We start from the raw sequence: 6,715 nt of genomic DNA on the forward strand, positions 1-6,715 counted from the left end.
ACTGCCAGAATAGTTATGTTCCTACCTTGTAGAAATCAGTAAAAAGGGTAAATAATAAACACAAAACACTTCCCATGTGTCTTAAAACATGTCACTGACATGTTTTGGATAAAATACCATAATGATCAAGAATTGTTGTGTACTTTACACACCCTGTTTCTTGTCTTGCTGAAATTAGCCCATTTTTGGTGAGCTGTTTCATGCAAGTAACTGTATATTTTGTCTCATCTACTGCCGGGCCAATTGTGACTACAAAGCGTTTTTACAGATGGAGGCAGCACAAGGTTTCAAGTAATTGTATTATTATACCAACACACATTCACACAAATTCAATACACGGGGTCACATATAATCTTAATAAGTGCCAAGACTTTTGAAAATTAAACATAATAAAAAGATGAGATAAAGTAAAGATAAAAATGATAAAAATAAAAAAGTTGTGAGCGTGAGCAAAGATAAAAACATAGCAAGGATGTGGATGCAGCAGAAATACAAATTTAAGAGGCTTGAATTACGCATAATATTTGCTTGATAATTTTTATTTGAAAAATAAAAAGAATAAAGTGCTTAAGAAAAGAATAAAGCATTCAAAAAGAATAAAGCGTTCAAACACTACACTTCATACACTTGGCGAACTAATGTGCGTATGGAACACATACACATTACCAAACAGAAATGCAGTGGAAACCTGATTTCCAGACGCTTTGATGTTTGACCTTTTCAGTTTACGAACCACAGAACAAATACAAATATTGCGCAAAGTTCAAACCATTTTGGAGGTTCGACAGATGTAAAAAAACAAAAAACAAAACAAAACAAAAAATAACGGATGGCGAGGCTGCTAGCTCGGACAAGGTCACCTCTGAGATTTTGTCGATGAAGAGGAGGGCCTCATACAGCTGCAAGTTTATAATCGTGGCGAGACCGGACTTTTCTGGAAAATGTCAAAGCAAACCTCCTTTTTGTATATTATGGAAGAGGAGAAAGCTTTCCTAGGACATAAAGCAGTGGCAGTGGGACCCTCAGTCTTTTTAATTACAACATAACGGGTCACCAGAGACAAATTTTCAAGTGCTACAAAGAACAGGTGTCAATGGATAGGTTCTTGGTACAGCAAGGACCATGTGAGGCCCAGTCCGATCTCAGACATGGACGCAAAGAGGAGGAAGAGAGACGAGCTGTCTCATCAGATGGGGATTCTCCTTGTGAACAGTAACCCATTCATCAAGGTAAGGTGTATTTTATTGCTATTTTTCTTCATAATTGTAGCAACCTGGTGGCTAAACATAAGGGTTTTGTGATTTCAGACTAGCTGTGTATGCACCAGATAGACTCATGGTACTGCTTGAGTGCGTGTTGGCAGGGCAGCTGCATATTGATGATGGAAGACAGTTGTGTGTCGTTGTTATTGTTGTTAACTTGTCATGTTCGATTTGCAGCACTGTATAGCAAAGTGTATAAACTTTTACTAAAACGAGGACTGGAACCAATTATTCATGTTTTCATTATTTCTTATGGGAAATTATGTTTGATTTGCAAACTTTTTAATTTACAAAATGTGTGTGTGTGTGTGTGTGTGGGGGGGGGTATTGTATAAATTACTCAAACTTTGATATCACAATGTCACACTGTCATGTCCACAGATAGCAAAAGATTTACTTTTGTAATTTCACACTAGAGCTGAACGATTTTAGGAAAAGATTGAAATGCAATTTTTCTGGAAGATTTGTGCGATTTTGATGCAGTTGGCAATTTTCTTCTGGTCAAGCCTCACTGCAATATTAACTATGTACAGTAACTTTTATTACGTGACAGAAAATTACATCATACCATCAAAACACTCAAAGAACTCTAATCATGCAAGTATGCTAAAGAGGCTATGTGAGGGAGGCAGTCCTTTTTCAAGGTTTTTAACATGATTCAATAAAGCAAGACCTACTTTGCCTTCATACGCATATGAATATATGCATAATAGTATGTGTAAAAATATATATATTTCATTTTTTACCAAAAATATTTAACATTTTGTACTAGTGTACATAAATGTAAGATTGGATGTTGAAAAATTGTTTTCACATTTTTGTCAGAGACTTAACTGCTTCAAATAGAGATCGAGGACTTAATGACATGGCCTAAAGTTTATCATGGTATAAATTGAATCCGTTCACAGTAATGGTATATTTATGCGTCTTTCATTCAAATTTAACATTTTCGTGTAAACATGTCAAATTTTTCTTTTGTGCAATGAAATCTATTTAACAAGTAAACAGGCTCCTAGCAAAAAAAAAAAAGAAAACAAAGGTAGAGTAATTTTGATCCCTATCATTGTGTAGCTGTCAAAACTCAGTACTCTGTGATGCCAAGTAGTGCAAATAAACACAACTAGTATTGGTGATATACTGTATACTGTACTTTTGACCTACAAGCTCCTCGTAATGACTGACGTCAGCTGTTACTGATTCTTTTCCGCTTTTTCGAACATGTGCTTACTGTGTAGATGTCTTATTTTATCTCCTGATGCTTATTAATTGCTAACTTGCCGTTCGTTGGTGGTTGCTTTCTGCCCAAACGCGGTTCCAGTCAGTCTTCTGTGAAAAGTGTACTTTACACATTAGCACTTATTTTGGTCTTTTGCAATTCTGCATTTCATATTAGTTCTGCGATCAGCATTAGCTTCTCCATCTTCTTATGATCTCGCTTCATGGTCAATGTGTTGCATGCTTAGCTATTCCTTGGCTGGCTCCAGGTATAGCGCAGAACTCAGAAGTGTAGCTTCCTTGCCACCATAGAGACGAGCTTTAGTTACTTAGAGAAGAGGGATCCGCATCACATAGCTCATAGCTGCTGCCAATAATGGTGCAGCGCACGTTAGCTTAGTGCCTAGTGTTCGTGGACCCCATGAGGATGGGCGATTGTGTGTCGTGTGGTCACGGTGCTTTTTTTTTTCCTGCCCATGAGTAGTAGCATGTCACTTCTGATTGAAGAGCATTTTAAAAAAACACATCTTTGCCAATCACAAAACTACGTTGTTTGAGATCACAATTTCGATGTGAAAAAGATAAGTCCTATTTCATACTATACACACGACATACGACAAAAGACATTACAATTGTTCCCCTTTCAGGTCTAATGATGTCATTTTTATCTGAGAGAAAATGGTTAACTCTAAAATGCCCAAAAATTCGAAAAATGTCTGTCACATTCCTGTGCAGCAGTTTTTGATTGAAAGAAAGTAATTTTCCAAGAATGACAGTATGGCAACCAGCCTCAACTTTTATTAGAGACCTTTGGTGACACAGGTGCTGCTTTGTCATCAGCACAGCTGACATAACAAGATGGATCACACAATCGTGACACTGACACTGCAAAAGTTGTTAGGTTGCTTGTCATTAAGAGACTGGGGAGAGAAAAGTCCGTTGCTACCATGTTCTAAAGCCCATAGCCAATTGAATTCTTGCAAATTTAAACCAAATCATCCCCCCTTTTCCCATCACCGAGTCTACATTTCATCCCAATTTGAAACCACCACCTCAAGACACCCTCTTGTTGTAGTCTTTGCTTGACTTAATTAATTTATGATTTCCTTCGTATTATCTGACGCATCTCTGTCTGACATTCCAAGAATCCAAAAGCACAAGAATCAACCCCCTCCACTCATTTATACTCTCACACAAACATGTCGCAACCATGGAATGCGAGGTATGCATACGCCACCCAGAGAATGATCTCCATCCTTTCACTGGGCTGAACCTCCCAAAGTGGAAGACACCCTTAGGGGTTTTAAATCTGCAAACCCCCCCGCCCGCCCTTTCTTACCATCCTCCATCACACTATACATTCCCCCAAAATGAGTCAAGAAAGACAACAACATGGTTCAAAGCCTTCTTTTGGCCCATTCCGACTGCCAGTGTGTGTCTAATCATATCCTTGGAATTTCTCTGATGTGGGCATATGAGTAGACCAGGATGAGGCCAAAACACTGAGGATGTTGAAATTCAAAGGGTTCATTCTAGGTTTGATGACCACAGTGTCGCATTTGTCCTTTTTCACATTGTGGCACGTATGAGGCCCAAAATGCGTTGTTGTTTCTGTTTTGGCCAGTATAGTTGTGTTTTAATGCAAACAAAGGATTTCGAGTGGTAAACTGCTTTAATCTGACATGTTGAACAAGAGGGCAGCATTGTGGAGTTGTACAGATTGAGCATTTTACTTAATTTTGCTGGTCCGTAATTCGTCATGCCTCAGCGGCCAAGGTACCCGTCCGTCATTCGTCAGTCTGTCATTTTTCGTCACAGACAGAATTGTAATTGTCAGTTGGTCAGTCCATCAGTCAGTCCGTGATTTAAGTCCTTCAGTTAGTCTGTGTGAAGTCCATTGGTCCGTCAGTCGGCCTCCGAAAAAAACATCAGAAAAACGGGCGTCCGCCAGTGGCGGGTTAACGGTCTGTCAGCGACAGACTGACGTACCGTAACTGACGAACACTGTTAGTGACGATTACATTGACGGATGAAACCCCACTTCCGTCATTCGTCTGTCTATCATTTTTAAAAGGTGTCCTGTCAGTCGTCAGCAAAACGGGCCTCCGTCAGTCTCACGGAATGCCCACCTCTGGAATTGTGGTTATTTGGGCTGCCTCACAGTTCTGTGGTTTGAGTTTAGATCTAGCCTTAATGTGTGGAGTTTGCATGTTCTCCCTGTGCTTGTGTGGGTATTCTCTGGGTATTCTGGCCTTTGTGTTTTCTATTTTGTGGAGCTATACATGTGGCTCAAGCAGAGTTTTGTTTTTGAACAACTCATTCCAACAAACTAATCTTTTGAAGGAACAGGGAACCACTTCATGAACTGATTTGCTCCTTTCTCGGTTTAGTTGGCCTCAGCCACAAAGCATTCACTGCATGAGAGACTCCCCAACAACCAGCGGAAGCGGCTGAGCACACAAGGTTTACTAAAATATTTCTTTACATGAAACTGGTCTGTGGTACAGAAAAGACTGGGGACTGCTTGCTACACTTGAAAACTGTGCCAAATCAGCTGATTGCACTCTCATACTGTGGGTCCTATTCAGGCTTTCCACATACGTGTATCCGCAAGGTGCGGGTTGCTCCAGGTGATGTAAATACAGTATCTCTAGTTGCACTCCCAACCTGATGTTGAAGTCAGCCTATTTTTGTTTTCTAATATGGCACAGCTGTTGTACCTCACAGTTCTGTACAAATGGTAGGAGAGGAAAAAGTATATCAGAGTGCTATGTCTGTGCCAACAGTTAGTTTATAGTAGCCTTTTCCAAACTTTGTGTCATTACCCAAAATGGGTCCCTGTTCTGATCTTACAGGCTTGGAAATTGTCAACATAAAATGCTGTGAGCTATTTTATTGACCATCAACCAGACAATTATTTCCTAGGGAAATGTTTTTTTGATTCACTATTTTTGCACTACACTCACATTACCTTATCCTTTTTATTAGTTTATACAATACTGTGCCAAAGTCTTGGGCCTTCAATCAGTGTGGTTTTAATTATCTATTTTACAGCAGTGACTTTGACTTCAAACCAGTAAATACAGCATTGGGATGGATACAACAAAAAGTAGGGGCTCACAAGCTAAAAAACAGCAAAAACAGTTTCCTTGAACTCTAGTAGCATGGGCCAAGGAAAAAGCCATTAGATTTACGGAAGATATGGATAAAGGTTCAGACATAGAACTGTTTTTACTTTATTGAGTGACATTTTAGTTTTATTAGGTCATTGTTGCATGGCTAAAAAACAAAACCAAAAAAAAGCCTGTCATTATAAAGGCTTTTGCTCAGTATCGTATTAACAGTACCCATCATGCAACATGTGATTAATGCATTTGGCTCACAGTCAAAACGCATTGTCTTCTTCATGCTTACTTTACTTTCAAGTCAAGTCAAGTCAAGTCACTTAGATACCCAAGTCCCAAGTCAAGTCAAGTAATTCCCATGTTTTTGGAAAGCAAGTCACAGGTCCTCAAAATAGCAACTTGAGTCTGAATCGAGTCAAGTCATATGACCAGAGTCATATGACCAGAGTCCCCCATTTCTGCCTTGAGTTTGACACCTGTGGTCGAAAGCAGGGATTCTCAACTGGTGGGTCGGGACCCAAAAGTGGGTCGCTGATTCACTATGGATGGGTCGCGGACAGGTAGGTAAAAAAATCAAGAGGTGGGCATCGTCAGTTTGTCACCAAATTCCCGTCAGTATTTCAGGCCGACCCAGGTGGGCCCAGTCCATCCCTCGTCAGCAACAGTCAATCGCCGTCGAGAACATAATTCCCATGTCGCACAACAGACGCACACACACACACACACACACACATATGTGATGTGTGATGATGTGATGATCGCTATATGGGACACGTCATTGCGTCTGTAGGACCGAAAGGTATACGACACTGATTCAATTTTGTGTGTGCGGCACCTGCGTGTGATGTGGTAAGTCCGTTCTCGATGCCGTTTGGCTGACTCGGACTGACTTGGCGGGCTTGAAATATTGACAAAAACTCACAGATGGACTAAAGAACTGACTAATGCCCACCTCTGGTAAAAATATAGGAGGCGAAGTAGTAGACTCACTAGTTTTCACTTGTCTTATATTCATGTTTTTTTTCCCCATAAATACTGTATTGTACTCTACTGTATACTATAATTGTGACTTTGCTGCTGTGTTATGGCCTTCTCAGACTACACGACTTTTTT

Source organism: Filicampus tigris, chromosome 13, assembly GCF_054856515.1.
Source record: "Filicampus tigris isolate MCC_2025a chromosome 13, RoL_Ftig_1.0, whole genome shotgun sequence".
Lineage (NCBI taxonomy): Eukaryota > Metazoa > Chordata > Actinopteri > Syngnathiformes > Syngnathidae > Filicampus > Filicampus tigris.